General features: G+C 38.1%; 1 pseudogene; it reads left to right on the forward strand.

Annotated features, from left to right (window-relative positions):
* Window positions 1–16,505, forward strand: part of LOC109070238 — a 123,931-nt pseudogene extending 107,426 nt beyond the window's left edge.
* Window positions 16,506–26,032: the final 9,527 nt, after the last annotated feature.

Here is a 26,032-nt window from a genome sequence, read left to right on the forward strand (position 1 = left end):
TCGCATCGCAGTTTCAGCCGCGCGCCCACCCGTTTTTTCGGGTTGTGCTTCTCTGGCTCGGGCGTGGCCCTGTTATCCTTAGACGTCAGCAACAATACTCAGGTAGGGGCTGAGACTTTTTTTTTGTTTTTTCTCTTTTAAACGCCGCTATTCAATTGGTATACTAAGGGGCCCAAGTGTGCCAAGGAAAAACTTCCCCCACACCATTACAACACCACCAGACTGAACAGTTGAACCAAAGGGCAGGATGGGATCCATGCGCTCTTTCATGTTCTTTATGCCAAAATTATGACCCTCCATCTGAATGTAGCCAGAAGAAATCGACTCTTTTGTCCAATTTTGGTCAGCCTGTGTGATGTGATTGTGCCTCTGTTTCCTGTTCTGAGAGCTGAAAAGGAGCGGCACTACGTGGGTTCTTGTGTGGTCTTCTGCTGCTGTAGTCCCATCTGCTTCAGGGTTCAATGGTGTGGTGTGGTCTAAGATGGTTATTATGCTTACCTTAGTTGTAACGAGGAGTGGTTTATTTGAGTACTGTTGTCTTTCTATTATCTCTAACCAGTCTCGGCACATACTCCTCTGACTCTGACATCAACAAGGCAAATTAATTTTCGTCCACACAACTGCCGCCTCACTGGATATTTTCTCTTTTTCGGTCATTCTCTTATAAACCCCTAGAGCTGGTTGTCATGAAAAATACCCACGCAATCAGAGGAGTTTTTGAGAATACTCAGACCAGGACCGCCGGCACCACAAACCATTATACACATTTCAAGTCACTAAATCCACTTTTTCCCCAATTCTTGAAGCTATCAGTTTGCACTTAAGAAGTGGTCTTCAACCACATCTAGATGCCTAATCACGAGTTGCCGCCCATGTGTGACTGGCTGTGCTCAACAATTGTTTTAGAAGCAATTGAATAGGTGTGTTAAGTGGCCGTCCAGTGCGTATTATATATATATAATTCATATGTTTACAGTATTCATTGTTAGATCAAAGGAACATTAAAAATAATAATAATAATGGAAAGTTTAGTTTAATAATATAATTTTAAAATATATTAGAAATGGTGAAAGGAACATTAACTAAGATAATAAATGCTTCTAGGGAATTCATCTCATTGTTAGTACAGTGTAAACACTTTAACGAGATTATCCCATACATAAATTACTCAACTGCACGTTATACCTCAAAAAACATTGCTTAAAAAATTCGTTTGAAAAGTCACTATAAGGGACTATAACGGGTTTGGTCCAAGCATGCAGACCAAAGTGATATGTTGTGGAGCAGTACTTGTAGTAATGTCGTAATTTATACTCAAGAATCCTAAAAATGCAAATTTTCTTTCAGATTTACAATCTACAAACTGAATTGTCTCAATGCAAACAGACACCTGTGGAAAGCACACGGGAAAAAAAAAAAATTCGAGGAGAACCGGCAAGGGAAGATGGGTCAGAAAAACTGTTGGGGGGGCGATATTGAACTGTTCTATCCCTCAGTTTTGATGATTTTTTTTCAGAGCTATAAATAGTTTAAGCTACAGGTCAGATGAGCTAAACCTGGGAGAGCACATACCGTTAGCAGATAAGGGTGGATTGGAAAAACGATAATCTGGAATGTCATCCTGGATTAACATTTCACCACTCTGTGAACATGCTAGACATAAAGTCTTCAGAAGTGGGTGTGCGTTGGTGAGAATGGGATGCAAGGGGAGATATTAAATGCTTTTAATATTTACTTTTGTTGATCCAGAATAAACGACTAGACTCTAGACTGACCCAGGGGGGGCCTTCCGCCTCGTCCTCACCACCACCCATTCTGCAACTATTAGACAGGAGCAAAAGTTCATAAATGATGACACAAAGTTCGCTACACGTTCATGTTTTCAGTCATGTTCATAAATCACTCTGTCAAAATATCTGCTTAGCTCTGACAAAAAAAAAACAAAAAAAAACAAAAAAGTGTAATGGACTTCGTTAATTACATACACAATAGCGCTGAAGGAACTGTACAAACCATTTGTCTCTAATGTACCAAAGAATGAAAGGCTTTCATTAGTTACATTCAAAGAGCTATTTCCATTCCTCATGCAATCTACATTATATTCTCCTGATCCCCGAAGGGACCTCACAGGATGTTAGAACTCAAAATTTGCAGCCTACATACAAATTCAGCATCAATATAAGTTTACTCCCAAATACAGCCATGTACTGAAAGTCAATGTTAAATTGTGCAATACTTCCAGTAATATGATTGGCTTTGAGAGTATAACGGAACACTGACAATGAGAGGTGTAAGTATGACCGGATTTTAAGCCCTCTGGAATTGATTACAACATGCATTCCCAAAGAAGAGAACACGGACCAAAGTTGTCCTGTTATGATCTTTGATTTGGCCCACATCATATGACATGAGGGTGGAAAGATAGGAAAAACATGGAAAAGAAAAGAAAAACTTTTTTCAGCATCATTTCTCCAGTCTTCAGTCACTTTATCTATTATCCTGATGATTTGCTGCTCAAATGGTTTTCTTTTATTTATCAATTTAAAAACAAGTTTTGCTGCTCATACTTTTATGGAAAAACGCAATACATTGAAAAGTTGGGGGTAAAAATAGATGGAAAGTAAGTACGGTACCCCTAAAGGGAAAAAAAAATCAAGGTTGAGGCAACACAATAGTTTTCTAATGTGTTGCGTCTCTCCTACACAACAATCAGTGAGTTCAGACAAACACTTCTTGAATTATTTACAGCTTGCAGGGTTTCATAAAAATGCCTCAGTGGTCTTACGACATAGAAGATTAGCATAGGCTGATATTGACATAGGCATGTGAATTGCACGATAAGGCTACTTTCCGTCCCGTCATACTACCCGCCGAGACAGGCAAGATTGCGGCGGTCGGTTACGCTTTATAGAAAACAGTGATAAAAAAAAAGAAAAATTAGTGATGGTTATTAAAAAGTACAGACAAAGCAATGTGCTAAGAGACTGCACAATTCCATTAGGGCATACATCTGCTTTCTGCTGCGGAGTAAATAAACTGGAAACCGATTTTGGTATTTTTAAAATCACCTTTCTTTTTCATTAGCCTCCCTTAAGCAGTCTTCTTATTGGGGAGAAAAAGTTTAGCAGCACGAGCCGCGTTGCATTCATATTCTGGGCTATTCTGCTTTATTAATAGTAATATTATTAATAAAGTTATTATAATTAGCCTAATAATGTTATCAGTATGTGGTATCCGACTTTGGTCCCTCCAATGTCACCTGTTTTAAAACATTAAAGCCACATTAAGACTTTTTCACGAATCGTCCAAAAAACCCTGGCCTTGAACAAAGCACTACCTGAATGTTTTCTCTCTATACGTTGATTTCCAAGTTCAAGTAAAACTCAATGAAGTCACTTCCATTATGAGCATACTGTACAGAGCTATGAACCACTGCAAGCTGTAAGTTAACAAACAGGAAGTGTTTGTCCAAACTAAACTTGTTTTTGCAAGAGACCCGCAAACATTTTGTGAAGGGAACACAAATATCTTTTCAAGAGAATGCAAAGGTTTTGGTGAGGGGAGGCAATATATTTTCAAGATGAAAGCAAAAGTTTTGTGAGAGAGATGCAAAATGTAAAGTTGTGGGTGGAGGGGGAAGAGATGCAAAAAAATTTGCACAGGGAACGCAAAGTTTCTCAAAGGAATGCAAAAGTTTTGCAATTGAGAACATAATACCTATATATATATAACCTTGTCTCAGACGACCACAGGGACAAGGCCCCAAGAAACAGATGAGTTCTTCTGCACAAGCTGACTTTGCTGCAGCTCGAATTGAACTGCTGCCTGGTTTCTTCTGGTTAGGGGAACTGGCCCCCGACTGAGTCCTGGGTTTCTCCCAAGGTTGGTTTTTCTCCATTCTGATGGGAGTTTGGCTCCTTGCCGCTGTCGCCTCTGGCTTGCTTAGTTGGGGACATTTCATTTACAGCGTATCGTTCATCGTTGACTTGAATTGTGCAAATTATTGCACAGATCCAACACCAATGTTCCCTTTAGGGGGTCCGTAAGAAAAGAACATGAAAGATATGGGTAGTTCTTTTATAATGTTTTGCAGCAATGTTTCAAACAATATTAAATATTCAAATAATAATAATAATAAAAAAACACATTAAAAACTATTGTTAAAATCCATTGGGAATAAAAGCCATAAACATTAAGAATGTAAATACAATCATTTTTCATGTTGTTTTTAAGATTTTTAGGTTTGCAGACAGCACCATATTCTCTCCACTGTCACTGATTCTTCCTCCTGAAGCAAATGTCACATGGAAAGGGATTATTCCACTGCAATATTTCTCAGGCTGGCCCAACATACTAAAGGGAATAGAGCATCCAGAACATCATGTTGTTTGGTTAGGCCCTTCAAATGGAGAGAGAGAGTTAAGAAACGACAAGCACAGAAGGAGGAGAAAAGGACAATGTTTAAATATGGAACTATGCTGGCTCTCTTCTGTGGAAGTGACAGGTAGAATGAGACGTGTCCTCACCACTCTGGGCATTTTAACAGTGATAAATGGCCCACCACAATGGCATGTATTCTGACCTTCAATAAATGGCAAAGAGCTTTAACAGCACTGTGAAGATCGTGAACCCAGCTGAAAGCCAGGGATGGCCACAGGCAATTTGTGCTGGAGTACTGACAGCTATGGCACGCAAATCACTGACGCCGCTTGTTTTATTTCATTTATTTGATCCCAGCAAACAATACTGCCCCCTTTCAATTGTGCATTTCTAATCCTCAACACAAATACTAACTGGTAAATGAAAGGGATGAAGCATTATATAGAACAGTTTTGTTGAAATGAAGAGCAAATTATGTCAGATTGCTTTCATAACAATCCCTTTATGTGTCATGAATCAAGAAGAAGAAAAAAATACTCATTATTTTGGTGCATGATCTTGTACAAAAAGCTGCAACCAACTGTGAACAATCCCAGAACTGAATGTAGATGACCATGGTGTAAGCATATAAGAGCCAGGGTTATTACAGTTACAAAAACATAAAACCATTGTTTTTTTTTTTTATATTATTCGTTTTTTTTTTGTTCTTAAACATTAAGGAATGGTTCACCCCAGAAATTAAATTTGCAAAATTTACAGGCCATCTATGGTAGCCTGAGTTTGTTTATCAGTTGATTATCAGATTTGGGGAAATGTAGCATTACATCACTTGCTCATCAATGGATCCTCTGCAGTGAATGGGTGCAGTCCGAATTAGAGTCCAAACAGCTGATAAAACCATCACAATAATCCTAAAGTAATCCACACGACGACTCCAGTCCATCAATTAATGTCTTCTGAAGGGAAAAGCTGTATGTCTGTAACAATCAAATCAAATCCATCATTAAGGCATTTTAACTTTAAACTGTTGCATTGGCCAAAATCCCGTCCCATTGATAATGCTTTTATCAGCTGTTTTATGACTCTCATCCATGACTCTCCCATTCTGCTGACAAAACAACTCTGGTCTCCATTAACTTAGTAATATATGTAATTCAAAAGCACCTAAATGGAATTTTAGTTAGGAAAAAAAAATGTCAGGTCAATAATATGCTGGCAGGGCCGACCAGAATACAGTACATAACGATAAAAGAAATAGACATCATTTACACATTATGTTGTTAAAGTAAAAAGTAATTTTTCAAAATTTATTTATTTAAAAAATGAAATGCTTCAAAGTTCCCTTAGGAACTTAACAGCTCTCCTGAACTTACATTCATTAGCAATGAATTATATAATTCACAGAAAAGCCAGCAATGTAATGAGACTTTAAAAAGCTCGTTAACATATTCCAGCAAGGCAGCAACATTTCTAATCGAAAGCCAGGCATTATTAGGATAATACGTATAAGTCAAAAACACAGACATCCTTCATATGTACGAGTACATGTGAAGCAGAATTAGTGGTCATACAAGCTTAACTTTAACACAATCCAATTCTTATTTTCATCATCTTCCATGCTTCAGAGAGTCGTATTACTTGCATCAGACAATATCCGAGCAGGTTTTTCTCCCTTCATTGCGAGCCATACAGAGCATACATATATAAAACATCAAACCCATCCTATTGCTACATGCATTTCTGCCTATGCGCGGACAGATGCTCCAAATCTATTACAAACAGCTGACGTGTTGACCTAAGATCGATGTTTTCACTCTAACAGAACGGGGTAATAATATTTTGAATGGCTCATTTAGATATATTACGTGATCTGGTAAATGCCAGATCACGATGGACTTTGGATAGACTGTCGGAAGGATGAGTGGATTAAAATGAATGGTGTATTCACTGTGGGAAGTCCAACAAAACTGGGAAGGAGCCAAGTATGTAGTTTAGCCACAAACGGTCGAAAGGTAAAATGATGTTTCGTTTAATCTGCATGAAAGCGGGTGCTACAGCAATCCTACGGTTAAAATCTGGATTTTTCAATCTTACACTCTTAAAAAATAAGGTCCAAAATCCACTTTTACAGTTCCCTCGATCGAATAGTATGTGCGCGAGCTAGAGACAGATTGATCGCGTTAAAAGAGCCTGTTGTTTATTTTTTTTCTCCTTGTTGTGAAAGAATATTTGAATAATCTAAAAGAACTCTACCCCCCCCCCCCACTTTATAGAACTTTTTTCATTAATTGAAAAGAGTTTTATGGAATTCAATATTGGACAACATATATCAATAAGCAATTGTGAAAGCAAGTATTGTTGGGCTATAAATTCTGAGTTAAAAAATGAAAGTGAATAGGAAGACTTGTAATTGTAGAAGACAGTATTGAGTCCCAAAAAAGCTTATGACAACGTCCTTGAAAGCCTCCACAGGACGAATTATTACTAGAAATGAATTTCACACTGAATCCTCAAAGGTCGTCGTGCTACTCGAAATGTCATTTCATGCTGATCATCCACAATGGATGAAATAGAGTAAAATGTCCGAATCAGTCTAACAACATGCAGCATACTTTAATCAACAGCAATTAACTTAATAACACGTTACTTAAGTAACACTGTGAAAGCTTGAATAGCTTGAAGCCTTTATACAGTATACATGCATTATAAAGTAGTTTTAATGGCATTAACTGTGCCTTTTACATTATGCATTTTTAATGATATCAGGTAATGAATGTTGTACACTAAGACTACTGTTATAATACATTATAATAACCTATAGCTATTCTTGTTACACCTTTACAGAGTACAGTGTGCATTAAAGACATTACGCACAAGCAATTTCAGACATACTGTAATGAGGAAATCTGCATATACTATAATGTATTTTAACTTTGGTTACAATTATTTATGGAAATGCATTAAAATTTACCATTGATGTATACCTTTATGAAGCATTATACAAATGATTTAAAGAAAATATATTTTGAGTGTTGTAAAATAATACAGTATAAAATTTTGTTTCTTCTGCCATGGGGAAAAGGGTAATTGTGAATTTTTACCTCACAATTATGAACTTTTAATCTTGCAATTCTGACTCTAGATTTTTATCAGAAATGCAAAAAGACATGTTTATGAGAAAAAAAGTTGCAATTACTTTTTTATGTTGTGGCAAATTCAGAATTCAGCATAGGGAAAAACTCATAATTGGTGAGATATAAAATTCAGAACTTGCAAAAAAAAAAAAAAAAGATCAAACGCTTGCTGTTGTGTGTTACATATAGTCTGATGTCCATCGAGTGTGACCTATGATTTATGATGTGTACTGTATGAATGATGTGTACTGGACCATTATTTTGCACATAAAAAAACATATTAATTAACACAAGGTTCTCATTTTTCTGGTCATTTTTTTAACATGTTACTGTGTTTATCTTATGAAATGTTAAATGCCATTAACAATGGTTTATAATGACACTGCTAAAACACTTTACTATGCATATTTTCTGAATAAATAAGCAAAAAACCCAAAAGCGTTCACAATGATTCCCTCTCTGCTATGAATGCTGTTCATCTTCTCTTCTGCAGCAACACATGCAGTTACATATAGCATCAGTCATAGTTTCTGCTCATCTGCTTAAAGAGTCAACACAAACAGAATAATTCATCCCATGATAGACCCAGACCTCATCCTTCTTCTAGTCATCCTCTGGTTGTTTGCAATTTGTATGGTGAAACAACTGCTCCCAGCCACGTTGCATTACCCCACAAGAGACCCTGCCCTGTCTAAGACAACAAGCAACTTAGTCTTGAGAATGATAATCTGACATGCAAATGTGGGTAGGGTAGGCTGCGTTAGCTGACAGCTTGTTTGCCAAGCACTTTGCAGTCAAGGGAGGATAGTTAACAGAAGTGTAGAAGTTGCTAAGAACACAAAGAAGAACCTGATATACAGCAGCTGCACTTTAAAAACTGTGAAACAAACGCTTATACAATTTGTATTATGTTTTTATAAATTCCGAAGTGTCATTAATGTAAAATACTAATTCCACTATTGTTGAATTGCAGTAAAATAGATTTCCTCTGAAAAGTACATTTATTATATACTTACAAGTGTTATTTTCCGTTTCATTGAGATACTATTGTAGTTTTTTTTCATTTATATCCTGATTGTTTATTATTTATTTATCGTTGATATAGTTGATTTTAATAATTTTGTGGGGTTTTGGGGCATTTTTAATTAGACATTTTTATGATGTCTACATAGTTTTTTTTAAGATTAATTTAGTTTTTAGTTATTTAATACCTTATTAGTATCAAGTTAGACTAAATGAAAACGAGTAATAAAATAAAACTATAAAACATTACATCATAATAATATTATATTATTTATTTATATTTAACTAACAATAACAAACAAACCAACAATATAAAAAAAAAAAAAAAAAAAAAAAGACAGACAGACAGACAGACAAAGACAGATAGATAGATGATAGATAGATAGAGTAGATAGATAGATAGATAGATGATAGATAGGATAGATAGATAGATAGATAGATAGATAGATATCTAATTCACTGAAATCATTCAATCTGAAATCATACAGTATATAACGAAGTCTTTAATGTTATTTAAATTATCAAGCAAAGATAAAAATTGACATAGATGTTTTTTAACTTTTAAAGAAAGGTTAATCAAGTGTTTAACAGCTTTCATTTAAACCCGTTCAAGATGAGTTGGTTGATATTAAAGCAGCACATTACCTGGAGTTACTCCCCAGTTACCCTGCCATATTTATTTCAAGATGCACATTTAAAGGTGTGTGCTCTGTCTGCTATGACTCCCACACAGACCAAGGGAAGATTTTCTCAGAGGATGTACCTTTGAGAAATATCTAATTACACTCTTCGAATGGTCTTCTTTTGATTCCCCAAGCACTGCAGACCCTTAGGGTGGATTCTAAGGCTTTCTTATGTAAAGTTGTGATGAAATAATGCAAAGTGGTAAACTGGTGGATTTGTCTGTGTGGGTATTGCAACGTTTTAATCCAACTAAGGAATTGGAGCTTTGTTGTGAATTTTTTTTTTTTTTTTTTGAATATTTACTGCTTTATCACATATCCACACAATAGCGTTGGAGACTTTCAAGCACCATACTGGCACAAGGTTGCATAAGCATTGCCCTTCATTTAAGCAAAAACATTGGTTTCCCTAATATGTGTATAATCTGACTGTATTCTCCCTGCATATGTAGCAGTGAATTTATAACAAAACAAAAAAAGCACAGTAATGACTCATTCTTCATCTGAATTGAAGATGTAAATTATAAGCTCTTCAAAGAAACCCAAGTGCAAAACTGCAGAGCTTCATACACATAGCAACCAATTACTTATAAATACTGTGTAAACATAAAATGAGATCGTATGAGCTAAAAGAGCACAAAAGACATTTTACTGCAGTACCATTAACAGTATAAGCTACTTCATTAATAATCAATATTTTTTACGCCCTATTTTTGCACTTTTCAATTAATATCTATTTTATCAACATAAAGACTTTCTGTCATGATGACTATGTCAATGGTGATTGACAATTAGCATACAGGTTTGGATTGCAAGTATGGTTCTGTTCTGAGAAAGAACTCTCTGCGCATCCATGCAGCCTTGCATGGATAAGAGCAGGGAGAGCAGTGATAACCCCTTAGGGTATAGAGAACAGAACTGACATAAATGTATTGCAGATATCATAAATGTTAAATCATTTAATGTACACATTTTAGAGATTAGCCTGATTCAAAAGAGAATCAGAAATCCAAATCTTGACTGGATGAGAGGAGGAGATGGGGATGGAGAAGGGTAATTAGCTATTGAGCAATGCGAAAGCTGCTGATAATACTGAAGGACCTTATATACTGTATGAATGCTGAGATAGGTGTCTTATTCCTATAGGTAGATGTGGATCAGCTGAGAGTCAGCTGATGCACGTGTGACTCTCCTGACCTGCCAGAACTAACACTATGCTTGATTACTATTTGACTTACAGTAAATTCAAAGTCAAAATAAAAGTTCAAAATATTTTATAAATCACAAAATAAAGATTTACTAAAAAAAAAGGAGTCATATCAATCATATTTTCTGTATTTAAAATCCATATAATATTATATAAGATAAAATTACATGCACAGCCAATTTGATTTTACTTAAAAAATTTAAGACAGCAAATAAACAGCAAAAGGTTTTATGTTTGAGTAATGGGATTTTTTTTTTTTTTTTTTTTTTTTTTTTTTTACAGTGATATGTATTTAAATAGTTAATAGAAATTGTTTTAAAGGCTACATTCACATTGTATTTGGAGTCCTTCATATTTATTTATTTATTTATTGCTATTAAAGTCAAGTCAATTCAAATTTATTTGTATAACACTCTTCACAATACAGATTGTTTTGAGGCAGTATGTCAATATGTATATTAATATGTGTAATAACAGTATGATAATCTATCAATATGCTCATGCCTTATGGTCACATTTAGCAGAATAGAGTTGGGAGATACTATAGTTTCCATTTTGCAATGATTAAAGCAATTCAAGCTTTTAAGATTTGCTATATAGTACATATAGCAAATATATTGCTACATATGGTGCCGCTGCTTATGTAACACGCACATGCATCAGCACGCGCAAGCATCGTTTATATGATGCAGAAGCAAGGCATTCGTTGTGATACTCTCCCCATAATGGCAGCACGTCGCTGCAGACAGAATGAGGAGGAGAAAAGTTGTTGAATAAAGTTGTAATTTTTGTTTTCTTTGCAAACAAAAAGTATTCTCGTAGCTTCGTAAAATTGCGGTTGAACCCCTGATGTCACATGGACTATTTTACCGATGTCCTTGCTATGTTTCTGGACCTTGATCGTGGTACAGTAGTAACCTTGCTGTCTATGCAGGGTCTGAGAGATCTTGGATTTCATCAAAAATATCTTAATTTGTGTTCCGAAGATGTACAAAGGTCTTACGGGTTTGGAACGACATGAGGGTAAGTAATTAATGATAGAATTTTTTGATTTTTGGGTGAACTATCCCTTTTTAAAGACAATCAACTATGACAATTGTAGAAAAAGGACATCAGCATTTTTAAAACAACATTTGTGACCCTGGACCACAAAACCAGTCTTAAATGTCAATTCTTCTAATATCTGAATATTCTGAATAAATAAGCTTTCCACTGATGTATGGTTTGTTAGGATAGGACAATATTTGGCCGAGATACAACTATTTGAATATTCTTGAATCTGAGGGTGCAAAAAAAAAAAAAAATCTAAATACTGAGAAAATCGGCTTTGAAATTGTCCAAATGAATTCTTAACAAGGCATATTACTAATCAAAAATTAAGTTTTTATATATTTACGGCAGGAAATGTACAAAATATCTTCATGGAACTTGATCTTTACTTAACATCCTAATGATTTTTGGCATAAAAGAAAAATCAATAATTTTGACCCATACAATGTTTTTTTTTGTTTTGCTATTGCTAAAAAATAAAACCCCAGCGACTTAAGACTGGTTTTGTGGTCCAAGGTCACATTTGTGCTTTATATACTGTAAGGAAAACCTTCTGGACAGTAATCACACTTTTTTCATAAAAGTATTACCCTGCTGGCAAAAATTTACATTTCTCAATTTTTCACATCACAGATGCAGTTTTGTGGCCTAACCTTTCAGAAGCATAACCTTTAAGGCATTTTCACACCTTGAGTACTGTACATTTGAACCCTCCCTCACATATGCTCACTCACACTCTGAACACATTGTGCTTGCGAACCTACCTATTACTCTGACATTTCAGCCCTGGCATGCCTGGCATTTACCAAAGTAGGTTCAGCTGTAATTCAGTGCGAATGTGCGGTATCTAACAGATGAAAGACAGAGAGATTTTGGCTCAAAGGAGACAGTGAGTCAAAGGCTGCTGACATACAGACTTCATTTGCCTTACTGTGTTTATCAAATGAATGCCATCTGTATTTTGAGAAATTATTAGGCCGCAGCATCAGCGTGGGTCAGCCGAGGTAGTGAAGTGTGAGCGCTGTGTCCAAGGCAACAGAGAATTAGGGTTCAAGAATGAAACATCAGGTCAGGTTAGTTTTGTCAGAACCATCACCAATACGGACTACAGTCTTAATGCAGATTCACAGAAGGTTGTTATTTTGTTGTTTAGAAGGAGGGACAATATACATTCATTCATATTAATCCAAATTAGGGGGTATTATACGGTCAGCCTCCTTTTGCTGCTGTAGCAATGCTTCCCTCTTCCCTGCTTTCAAATACTGGAGCATTTCTGCAGATACAGTAGCAAAGGTGAGGCTGACACTGATGTTGGGTGATCTGCAGAAGAGTTCAAATTTGTCTCAGTATTTGTTTTACCTTTTCCTTACTAACCTAAATGCAGCATTTCAGAAAGGAGAGTTAATCTGTGCTCCCACACATGCAAATTAACCAATGGTGTTTTAACTCAACTGACAAATAAAAAAAAGAAAACCATTTGGCCAATGCTCTAAAATCAAGCAAATCTCCATTTAAAATGTGATGATGATGATAACAATAGTCATAATAGTACATTCATAATAATAATAGTAATGATGATGGTGATGATGATGATGATGAATCTTATTAATAAACAAACAAACAAATGTCAATTTAAAATGTGATGATGATAGTAATAATAAAAATTCTCCTTAAACCTTAATCAGATAAAACACTATGAAAATATGCCTTTTTTTATTTAAAAAATGTAAATTGAAAATGTATTTTAATGTACTTTTACTTTTTTTTTTAATTAATTAATTGATAATTGATGATAATTGATTACATGTGGCACTCACAATAAATAAATTAAAAATAATTAAAATTAATTAATTGATAAATAAATGTAATTAAATCTTTAGATTTGACAATGAGTTATTCATGTATTATTTTTATTCATCTATTTATTAACAATACCAGCAACAAGGGGTGTGAAAATTTGGGGAGAGAGTAAATTGATTCAATTTACAATCTATGTTAGGGGGTGTGAAAATTTGGGGAGAGAGTAAATTGATTCAATTTACAATCTGCAAAACATTATTAATTTATTGTTGAACTGTTACTTTTTATACAAGGGTTCACATTTTATTTTAAGGTGTCTTTGTTACAGTGTAATTATACATTTAAGTACTATGTAATATTATTTAACTACTGTACATGTACTTACTATATGGTTAGGGTTAGATTAGCGTTTGGCTTAGGGTTACTTGCATGTAATTAGGCATAATTTATTGTTATTATAATAGCAAGTACATGAACGTGTAAGGAAACCTTAAAATAAAGTGCTACCAAATACAACTCAACCCTCAAATCAAAGGGGTTATCCACAAAATATTGTCACCAATTTGGAAATGCATCTAGAAAAGATTTCCCTTTAGCAACATTAAGACACTTGAACAGACTGAATCTATTATTATAATTATTTCCAGTTGGTTTTAGCCACTCAGGCATGTAGTGTTTATCTGACATCTGCCAAACCCAGATTTGTCCATCAGACTGCCATATGGTAAAACATAAATCATCACTCCAGAGAGTGTATTTTCACTGCACCGGAGTAGTGGCGGTGGGCTTTCAACTACTCCAGTTGACACTTGCATTTTCAAATGGTGATTTTTAGGCTTATGTGCAACCACATGGCAAAGGAAACTCCCTCATGATGCTCCTGACAAACTACAGTTTTTGAAGCTGACTATGAATGTACAGTATCCCTCTCACAGGGCAGATCACGACAAGCTCTGAAGGGAATAAAATAGGAAGAGCATTACTAGTAAACTCAGCTGAATCAGAACTTAAATTCAGTTCAACTTAATAATTATACAATTATTTGATGACTTTGCATACACAAAGGGGAGGTGGCGGGCCTCACATCTACCAACTCACACTGGGCCTTGCAACCTTGCTAGGTTATATATAGTGATATATATCGGTCTAAACTTGGGGCTACAGAGAGATAATGGCACAAATCAAACACTCCAGCTGACCTGAGTATGTATCAGTCTCTGCTTTCATCTTTTTCTGTCAAGGTCCACACTTCCAAAACTTTATATTTTCACAACAAGATCAACAGTACTTCAAACACATGCAAAGTCTTCAAAATATTCAACTCCCTCCTCTGCCCTCTCCGCTACTCTTTAACAGTGGATAACTTCTAAAGCCAGTTTCTTCACATACAAAACTACAACCAGTCAGTTTTTAGCACACAGAGGAACTCAGAACAACAACATCCACAGCCTACAATATCATGTGCTCCTTCTCTCCTCTTACAGAGGCAGAAGTATCTAAAACTTCTCCCTCTCAAGTCATCCTACAACATGCCCTCTACACCCTATCCCCTCCCACCTTCTGCAAACCATCTCTCCTACACTTCTACCAGCACTCACACACATCATCATTACATCTCTTCTCTCAAGCATTTTCCCCACCACATTTAAGCAGGCTCAGGTAACCCTGCTGCTTAGAAAAACCAACATTAAACACTTCTTCAGTTGTAGAAAGATACAGACCTGTCTCTCTCCTCCCATTCATAGCAAAAACACTTGAACAAGTTGTTTTTAACCAGGCATCATCTTTCCTTTCACAGAATAACTAGCTGGATGTTAATCAATCAGGTTTCTAAATTGCCCCCCTTAGTTACTGTTGTTATGTCCAACAAGCCCTGCCGCACTCAAACTACACATTATGTTACCACGCAGTGAAAAATAAAATCGTGGAGCAAAAAGGACACTGACAGCGTGCCGACAGAGAAGACAGGAGCAGATTACTTTTTGGTATGAAACAAAGTGTCGCCATGTTTTGTGACCGATCGCTGTAGCGCCTTAGTTCAAGTGGCACATGAACCGATCATTTCTTCCTCTTTACTAGTTATAGCGCAAAATAAACATGAGTGAACATCATTTTCAACTGCAGAAATCTGTCAATACACACCATTTTTCAAGTTCAATGTTAATCTACTCTGCTGTCTGGTTTGTTTGTTGGACAAAATGGCAGATTCTGCCTTGTGATTTGTCAGATCACCTGTCAACCAAAACTCCTGGTGAAGGGGCAACTAAAACTGCAATACTGTTGGTTACTGAAGCCCTGTGGACTGTGAAAGCTGATTCTAAATCATCAGTTCTCATTCTGCTAGATTTATCTGCCAGTTTTCACATCATCAATTATCAGAACCTTTTATCCATCCTCTCATCTCTGGACAACACAGGAAATGCACTTCACTGGTTTGAATCTTAGCCTCTCGGGAAGGTCTTTCAGGGTTGCCTGGAGGGGGAAGGTATACAAAGAACATCAACTAGTCATGGAGGTTCCTCAGGGATCAATCCTTAGACCCCTCCTTTTCTCCATATTGGTATCCAATAATAATTTCTCCTACTATCATTGCGATTCTGATGACACACAGCTCTACTTTTCATTTCAACCAGAAGATTCAATGATAGCTACATGGAACTCAGACTGCCTGGCAGACATCTCGGCATGGATGAAAGAACATCACCTGCAGCTCAACCTGGGAAAGACTGAGCTTCTCTTCTTCTCTGCCAATTGGACTATACAGCACAATTTTACCATCCAGCTTTGGTCAACAATTATCCCATTGAGTTCAGTCAGAAATACTGGTGTAATCTATGATGATCAGTTGACATTCAAAGACCACATAGCAAAAACATCCAGGTTTGGATTGCACAACAGCAGGAAGATCAAGCCCTTCCTAACGGAGCATGTTTCACAACTTCTTGAAAAGACTTTCAGTGGAAAGTCTCAGGGACCCCCTCCCATGCACCAGGCGAACCCTCAGGTTCCCACCCCTCTCAACCCGGCATGGATCCAACACTTAAGCTCAGGTTACTGACTCAGCACTCCGCAAGCTCCACAGGGAACCAAGCCACTGGTCACCCCCACCACCTCCTGGGATCACCACTTAAGCCCTCAGGTTACCTTGGCCATCCGCAACCTCTCAGGGAACCAAGCCACTGGTCACCCCACCAGGGATTTACCACTGGTCACCCCTCATCGACTTAGGTTTTGGCATCCTTGCCTTGGACTTCCGGGGGGGAATCTGGCACCTGGGTGAATTCTGCTTCACAATGATACGAAGAGCTGACATCAAAGAATCAAAAAGCGATGTCACTATAAAAGCTTGGCCGCCACAAGCCAGTTATCCCTGTGGTAACTTTTCTGGTAACTTTTCTAGAAAGTCGCGGTTCATGACTATCTGGTGGCCAATCCATTTGTAAAAATGATTCCTCATGCTCACTGAATCCCGCTTCGAGCCGATGAATCCTGGCATTGTCATTCTGGAATATGGACAGGGGTACGTCTTCCAACATGGTTGTTTGAGAAATAAAAAGCTACAAAGCTAAACTGCATCAGTTAGGATGAAAAGAATTGATGCCAAACCTACAACATGCTAGAAACATATTAATCACTGCAAAATGATTCAATCCTTAAATCAATAGTATTTTTAATACCTGCATGTTTACTTATGTACAGCTTGACCTTCAACACAAATGTCAACTCCTCTTTTTTACTTGAAATTTTATCAGACTGCTAAAAGACACTGTTACACTTATAAAATAAAAATGCAAAATGACTGCTTTTCTGAGATGTTAACTGAACTGCATTTTGTCACTTCACTAAGTAACTATTTCATATTTATCTACTGTATATGAATTTTGGTGTATCAGTCTTTGTCAGATAAATGAGTGCATAAACTTCCATGCCATCTCTTTTGACAGGTGTTAAATCTGTCTAATTTGCATTAAGGCAGCAGTGCATTGATGAAGTAATGCAGCAAGTGGAGGGGGTTCCCAATTATGGTGCAGCTGAGTTTAGCACAATACTACAACATCAGGTATCAAAAGCCCCAAGAATTAGTGCTGGCTGCATGCCTGCCACTGCTGTGCATTGTGGGTTGCACCACTCATGCTGTGACTGGGCGATTCTCACAATGCACCTGCCAGTCTGATGCACAAATCTCTTATCTTTAGACATAATTCTTATTTATCTCTTCATATACTGCTAACAACTCAGACATGCATCATATATATGTGTGAATGCGCTTCACAGTCATCGATGACTTATTTTTTCCTTGATTTTGTAGACCTGTGCAGTCAGGGAGGGAGACAGATCATTATTTTCACACCAGGGAACGTGCATAAAGAGAGGAACATCCCTTCCCGGGTCCATCATCAATTCCCCTGCCCAGGTAATTCAATGCAATCTATTGTTAATTCACACCGAAGGAGACTTCTGATTAACAGAGTCCTTGCGGACCAACAAGCTCCTCACCACACTCATGCAGCTCCCTTTAATTAGGACACAACAGTCAGCAATACATTTCTCAGAATTTCATTAGTATTCAAGTGGCCTTGATACCCAATCCCTATTTCGGTCCCAAAGGACAAGCAGGCAGTGCTGCAATCAATTGTGTCAAAGCAAGAGAGGGGCTACATGCTGCCACATGGGGCCAAATGCTGCCTCAAAATATGGCTTGAAGATATTTTCTGGACAGGGTTACACTCCATATCCATGACACCTGATTATGTAGGTATTTAATCGTAATTTAGTGAGCAAGGTAAAATGAAGAAAGATGTCCCCCTCAAGAACTTTGCATTTCTTTTTAAATTGTAATATAACATGTGCAGGATGATTATGCATCGGCCAGTGTGTTATTAAGGAAATAAATAGAATCCTTTGCTAAATTACTCTTTAAAAAATTTTGTAGAAGCAATTTATATGCAGAAATAGCTAGTAAATTTCACAATTAATTACAAAGAAATGGCAAGTAACATTGAATTAAATATGAATTTCTGAAGTGGAAAAACTAAAATAGTATTTCCCTGTAATCCCAAACCTGTATTTACAAAAGCATTTTTATAGTGTATAGTTGCCATCGCACAAAATGTAAGAGGTATGTAATATTTTGTAGCATTTTTTAAAAAGGTCATTAATGTAAAATACAGAATCAACTATTATAACTTTAATTATGTTTTGACTATTTAGTGCCAGATAAAGCATAATCTCAGTTGTTTACACATAAGAAGAATTGTTTTCGTGACAGAAGCTTCCACGGTGTAACACAATGAAGAATCAGAATGAGCTTTTATTGCCAGGTATGTTTACACATACGAGGAATTTGTTTTTGTGACAGAAGCTTCCACAGTGTAACAGAATGACAGTGACAGAAAAAAAACCCCAGATAAAAAGATGCATTTATTCTTATATAGGGATTAGACGTATGCCGGTATTTGGTAATGCAATATATCACGGTAATAAATATGCACGGTATTGTTATGGTGGGCACTGCAAAATACAGTGAATAATTATTTATTACAAATAATTATTTTGAATGCATTTAAAGAATACCTTTCCCATCAACTGGTTAAAATGCACAACACCGCTGTACAATGGCACAACAATGCCTGCTCACTCTTGTGTAAACAAGCATGGATGAGAAGTCAATGCCGGAACACATGAAGGCGACGAGCTGAATAAAATCGCAGATTCACTCTCTGACAGCAGATGGTACTGAACAGCAGAAATAAAGCCGTTACTCTGGAAACCCTGTAAACAAAGCAGCTGTGCTACTTTCTGTTTCTGAAACGTATAGCCGTTCAGATTTTTGTGTTTGCTAGTGTTCACAGCGCCAAATTCTTAAATATTTAGACATAATAGGCTATTTATTTTCAATTTTTTAAAATCTGTTTTAATCTGGACTACAACATGCCATAGATATTGTTTGAAAATGTTTTGATTCTTTGTTGTATGGTCACACTTTAGATTAAGGCTCAACTAGTTAACATTTGCATTTACATTACATTTACATTTAGTCATTTAGCAGACACTTTTATCCAAAGCGACTTACAAATGAGGACAATGGAAGCAATCAAAAACAACAAAAGAGCAATGATATATAAGTGCTATAACAAGTCTCAGTTAGCCTAAATGCAGTATACGTAGCAAGGGCTTTTAAATAATATAATAAATAAAAAGAAAACAGAAAGAATAGAAAAAGAATAGAGCAAGCTAGTGTTAGAGGTCTTTTTTATAATTGTATAATAAATGAAAAGAAAATAGATAGAATACAAAAAGATTAGAAAGGTAATGAGATTTTCTTTTTTTTTTTTTTTTAATAGAATTAGAATAGTGAGTGCAAAAGTTAGAGGGTCAAATAAAGATGGAAGAGATGTGTTTTAAGCCAATTCTTGAAGATGGTTAAGGACTCAGCTGCTCGGATTGAGTTGGGCAGGTCATTCCACCAAGAGGGAACATTTAATTAAAAAATCCTTTGTGCTTCTTTGGGATGGCACAATCAAGCGACGTTCACTTGCAGAACGCAAGCTTCTAGAGGGCACATAAGCCTGAAGTAATGAATTTAGGTAAAGGGGTACAGAGCCAGTGGTGGTTTTGTATGCAAACATCAATGCCTTGAATTTTATGCGAGCAGCTATTGGTAACCAGTGCAAATTGATAAACAGAGGTGTGACGTGTATTCTTTTTGGCTCATTAAAAATTAATCTTGCTCCCGCGTTCTGGATTAATTGAAAAGGTTTGATAGAACTGGCTGGAACACCTGCCAAAAGAGCGTTGCAATAGTCTAGCCTGGACAGAACAAGAGCTTGAACAAGGAGTTGTGTGCAGCATGTTCTGAAAGAAAGGGCCTGATCTTCTTAATGTTGAATAAAGCAAATCTGCAGGACCGGACAGTTTTAGCAATGTGGTCTAAGAAAATTAGCTGATCATCAATCATAACTCCAAGGTTTCTGGCTGTTTTTGAAGGAGTTATGGTTGATGTGCCTAACTTGATGGTGAAATTGTGATGAAATGATGGGTTTTGCTGGAACAACAAGAAGTTATGTATTGGCAAGGTTGAGTTGAAGGTGATGGTCCTTCATCCAGCAAGAAATGTCTGTTAGACAAGCTGAGATGCGAGCAGCTATCGATGGATCATCAGGATGGAATGAGAGGTAGAGTTGAGTGTCATCAGCATAGCAAGTAGTAGAAAACACATTATTATTAACAACAAAAACAAAAAAAACCATAAAGAAAAAGAACAAAACAGTTCAAATAACCAATAAATGAGGCTCTCCAAGATACTTTGAAGGACCTATCTGATAGGTAAGACTCAAACCACTGGAGTGCGGTTCCTGAGATGCCCTTTGTCAGTAGGGTTGACAGGAGGATCTGGTGGTTAACCGTGTCAAAAGCAGCAGCAAGCAAGATAAGTATTGAAGATTTGGATTCCGCTCTTGCCAGACTTAGGGCTTCAACAACTGAGAGCAAGGCAGTCTCAGTTGAATGTCCACTTCTGAAGCCAGATTGGTTGCTGTCAAGGAAGTTGTTCTGTGTGAGAAAGGTAGAGACTCGGTTGAATTCAGCTCGTTCAAATGTTTTTGCAATGAAAGGAAGAAGGGAAACTGGTCTGTAGTTCTCTAAAAGAGATGGGTTGAGGGTGGGTTTCTTAAGTAGCGGAGTGATACGAGCCTGTCTAAATGATGAGGGGAAAACACCTGTATGAAGGGATGTGTTAATGATGTGAGTGAGTGCAGGTACAACTGCAGGAGAAATGGCTTGAAGGAGATGAGATGGAATAGGATCAAGCGGACAAGTAGCAGGATGATTAGGATGAATTTGAAGACTTCTGCCTCAGAAAGTGAAGATAAGGATGTAAATGAGTGTATGTTTGCTGGTAAGATGTGCTTAATGGATTGTGGTGTGGAAAATTGTGCACTGATGTTTTTAATTTTATTAATGAAAACGGCAAAGTCGTCAGCTATTAGAGATTAAGCAGGAGGGGGTGGGGGAGAACAAAGGAGCGAGGAAAATGTTTTAAAAAGCATGCGAGAGTTAGACGAATTGTTAATTTTGTTATGGTAGTATGTCCTTTTAGCAGTGGAGACATTAGCAGAAAAGGAAGAGAGGAGTGACTGATACACATTAAGGTCAGTAGTATTTTTGGATTTGCGCCACACCCTTTCAGCAGCTCTTAGCTTAGAACGATGTTCACGTAGAACATCAGATAACCAAGGGGCTGAAGGGGTGGTACGGGCTGGCCTGGAAGACAAGGGGCAAACAGTGTCTAAACAAGATGTAAGAGTGGAGCAGAAAGTATCAGTAGCACTGCTAGCATCAAAAGATGCTAACAGTTTAGGGGAAGGAAGCGAAGATGAAACCATTGCAGATAGCCGGGAGGGTGAGAGTGAGCGTAGGTTACGTCGAAAGATGACATGTGGAGGGGTAAGTGATATACCAGGAACCATGTTGAGGTTAAGAGTGAGGAGGAAGTGATCTGAGGTGTGCAGTGGAGTAACCAGTACATGATCAGTGGAGCAGTGTCGTGTGTAAATAAGGTCCAGTTGGTTGCCTGATTTGTGAGTAGCAGTAGTTGACACTCGGTTGAGATCAAAAGAGGCAAGCAGAGTGTGGAAGTCAGCAGATAGAGGCTTATCTAGGTGGATGTTGAAATCTCCAAGCATGACTAGGGGAGTACCATCCTCAGGAAAGGTTGAGAGCAGCACATCTAATTCATCCAAAAAGTTACCTAGTGGTCCTGGGGGTCGATAGACAACTACAAAATGTATTTTAAGAGGGTAGGTAACAGTAACAGAATGAGATTCAAAGGAGCTGTTGATACCGAAAGATGGTAAAGGATTACATTTCCAATCATTAGAGATGAGCAGACCAGTACCTCCACCTCTCCCAGTAAAACGAGGGGAGTGGGAAAATGATAAATTATTGGAGAGTGTTATTGAACCTTTTTTGTATACCCGTCAGACAAAACGGAAATTGAATTCAGCTGAACACACTTTAGAGGGACTGACAGGCACCAGCGAAGCAAGCGCACGACACTGACAACGTTTGCGATAGAGTACGAGACCAAACACAGCACGTCTCAACACAGTAAAACAAACAAGCATTTCCTAAGAACGAAAACTGTGCTAAACACTGAGACAAGAAATAAATACACTTACGATCTGCTTTTAACTTCCGCTGATTGACTGCTTCTCTCAAAGAGTATTTCTTTACACTGTCTTTTGCTAGCACTTGAACACACTTTACTGTTTATCACAACAAAGGTCTAAGCAAGAGCACGACACTGACAACGTATGCGATAGAGTACGTGACCAAACCCAGCACGTCTCAACACAGTAAACAAACAAAGCAGCCCAAGGAGGAGTCGATGGAGGAAGAAGCCATGGTGGAGGAAGGGCTGATGACTCCAGGGCCAACACCGATGTAGGCAGAGCTGATGGACGGGGAGCCCAGGATGGAACCAAGCAGACAGAGAGCTAAGGCGACACAGAGGATCCGGAGGGCCAAGGCGGAGCTAAAGGTTCAGGCAGCCGAGGTGGAGGCAGGGCCTGGAAGACCACAGTGGAACCAGAGCGTCTGAGGATGGAGGCGGAGCCGGACGAAAGGAGGAGCCTGACAGAGTCTGAGGGACAGAGTGAAGAAGCAAAGCCAGAGGAGTGGAGTCCCAAGGTGGCAGATGGTTGACAAACTGACCAAAGCTGGAGACTGGAAGTCCCGAGGTGGGTCAGAAGGCCCTGGGAAGAGGAGGTGGGAGTCTGAGGGACTGACAGGCACCAGCGGAGATGGGGCTGAGGAAATGACTGGTTTTTGAAGAGGAGGTGGGAGAGGGAGGCAGGGAGGGAACACAGGAGAGAAGGAGCTGGGCGGAGCCAGCGGAGACACAGGAGATCCAGAAACACTGGGAACCACCTCCACAACCCAGTCAATTAAGTACATTTGAAAAATGAATGATGCATTTATACAGCACTTTATTGATTATATTTCAACCACCGTACAACTCCTCCAGTGCGCTCACCACACACCAGCCACCTGCATGATGCGATGGCAGCCACAGTACAATGGCGCCAGTGCGCTCACCACACACCAGCTACAGGTGGAGAGATGAGAGAGTCATAGAGCCAATCAAGTAGTTGGGGATTGTTAGAAGGCCATGATTGACAGAGGCCAGGGGGGCAATTTGGCCAGGACACCGGGGTTACACCCCTACTCTTTATGAGAACTGCCATGGGATTTTTAATGACCACAGAGAGTCAGGACCTCGGTTTAATGTCTCATCTGAAAGACGGTGCTTGTTGACTGTCTAGTGTCCCCATCACTACACTGGAGTGTTAGGACCCACACAGAACACAGGGTGAGCGCCCCCTGCTGGCCTCCAGCAGGACTCTTCCAACAGCAACCTAGTTTTCCCAGGAGGTCTCCCTTCCAGGAACTGACCAGGCTCAACCCTGCTTAGCTTCAGTAGGCAACCAGGCTTGGGCTGCAAGGTGATATGGCTGTGGCAAAATGTCCATTAGTTCCTCATAATACATCCCAGAGGCCAGCTGCAGCTCACCCTCAGTGGCGGGAGTGTGGGCAGGACTTCCCTCCAAGCCCTCAATCTCCACCATTACACCCTTGGGACAGGCGATGTTGCTCACACACATGGTCAGACCGGCCTTGAGGCCCAGGCTCCGGACGACGATAGGCTCAGTAGTGGGTATGTGCACTAGCTAACATTTCATGGCAGGCTCAGGCTCTTTGTCTGCGGTGGGCTCAGGCATTTGCTCCATGCAGCGGGATGATGGCCGGCTGGTCTCTTGTTCGGGAGTGGGGCTGAAGATATCCTCCTCAATGGGGTGGAGAGTGATTTGGAGATCCGTTGTTCTCCAGCACCCACTCCACGAATGCGGCAAAATCCTCATTGGGACCATTCGCTGGCAGGCGTGTCTTACACCGCTCGCTCAGGCTGGTGTAACAAAATATGCAGAGTGAACAGCCAGAGAAGTGCATAAGGCACGCCAGATCGAAAAAGTCCCTGGTATGGTCCTCCAGCGAACAGTCCTGTTGCTCCAGGCACAGGAGTAGAACAGCTGAGATATTCATTCCGGGAGAGGGGAGAAAAAAAAACAAAAGAGAAAGAAAAATGCAGATATTATGTTACTCAATTTGAGGGTCTGCTATTCTGTTACGTGCTGCTGCTGTCTAAAACAAGCGCTCAACAAAGAAGTAGGAGAAGGGTATTTAATATCAAATCCACCAGAGAAATACAAACACACAGCATAACCAAAATGTCCAAATACAAATAATAGCAGACAGGGAACTAAGGAACAGACAGGGTTTATAAACATGTGGAAAGCAATTAGGGAGAGCAGAAACCGGTGTGGAGCTAATTAATCAAAAACCATGGAAACTAACTAGGCAGGATAGCGGAAACACAGAAAACAAAACCAAAACAGATCATACTTGTGACACTAGGTGAAAAAGTGTAATTGTATATTTTCACTTCCAAAAAGAAACAAACAAACAAACAAACAAACAAAAAATCCTATAAATCTAAAATCATTCATGTGTCCATCACAAATCCCTTATTAATAGATAGACACACATTTTCCAGAGAAACAAAATGAGATCAGTTAACCTCAAAACTAAACTTCAACTGACTTAATCTCACAAATATTGATATTCAGATAAAATGACAAAATTAAATAGTGAAGCCAATTATCAAAAGTTTTAAGAAGAGATTTTGTGCCAGAATTAAGGTGGGCATCTTACCCCATATGTATGCAAGTGCTGTTTGAACCACTGCCAATATCTCGTCAATAGCTCTCCATATTTTTTTCCTTTGCATACAAGCTGTCGCTATTAATTAATTTTATATTCTAAAGTGGCTATTTGAGTGCACCACATGAGGGGCATCTCATGTATGTGCATATGTGTATTTAACAGACCCTTATACTGCTGTTACAAAATAAAAATACTGTTTTGAAAACAATAGATCTGTAGGACTTTATGTAACACATAGCACACACATGCCAGCAAACAAAGGCCAAGCAGGTGAAATTGGCTGTCACACAAAAAACGTGTGGTGAGTGGTTTTATTTTAAGCCCTATTGCTTGTCCCCGGGATCGACAGCAATGCACACATTACAGTTTTTTGGTCAAACCGGTACAGTAGTTCACAGACTGTCTCTGTAGGTAAAAGTCCACAGAATGTGTCAGAGTCGTGTGACCGCTAACAGAATACTGTCAAACTACAGATAATAAATCATATCTACTATGAGGGGAAGCTGGAAACATCACTGACATGTATGACCTCTGCAGTCTTCATTGTAATCATGTTGAAAAATACAGGCTGTGCTGTGAGAGCAAATGTAACATCTCTCTTTATCTCTAGTTCCTGGAGTTTCAGGCAATTTGGGGCAAAATTATGTTATTTCACCTAATTCACCAAACACCCAACTAGATGTCCATGTGAAATGATAGGAGAGAAATTTACATAATTAATGAATTAATCAGTTCACCACAAGCAACAAAACATCAACACATTAATTTATAAATTCTATAAATTCCTTTTTTTTAGGTATAGAATTTTTGTTTTCACAACAATTAATAACAATAACAAGCTTAATTTTAAAAGTGTTTTTTTATTATTAAAATATTTTAAAATAGCCATTAATCATAACAAAAACTGTTCACTACATTGTCTTCAGCATTATTAAAAATGTTCAACATTATGTTTTTCACAAAGCCTGGAT

The sequence above is a fragment of the Cyprinus carpio genome, chromosome B8 (genome assembly GCF_018340385.1).
Source record: "Cyprinus carpio isolate SPL01 chromosome B8, ASM1834038v1, whole genome shotgun sequence".
In the NCBI taxonomy this organism is placed as follows: Eukaryota; Metazoa; Chordata; class Actinopteri; order Cypriniformes; family Cyprinidae; genus Cyprinus; species Cyprinus carpio.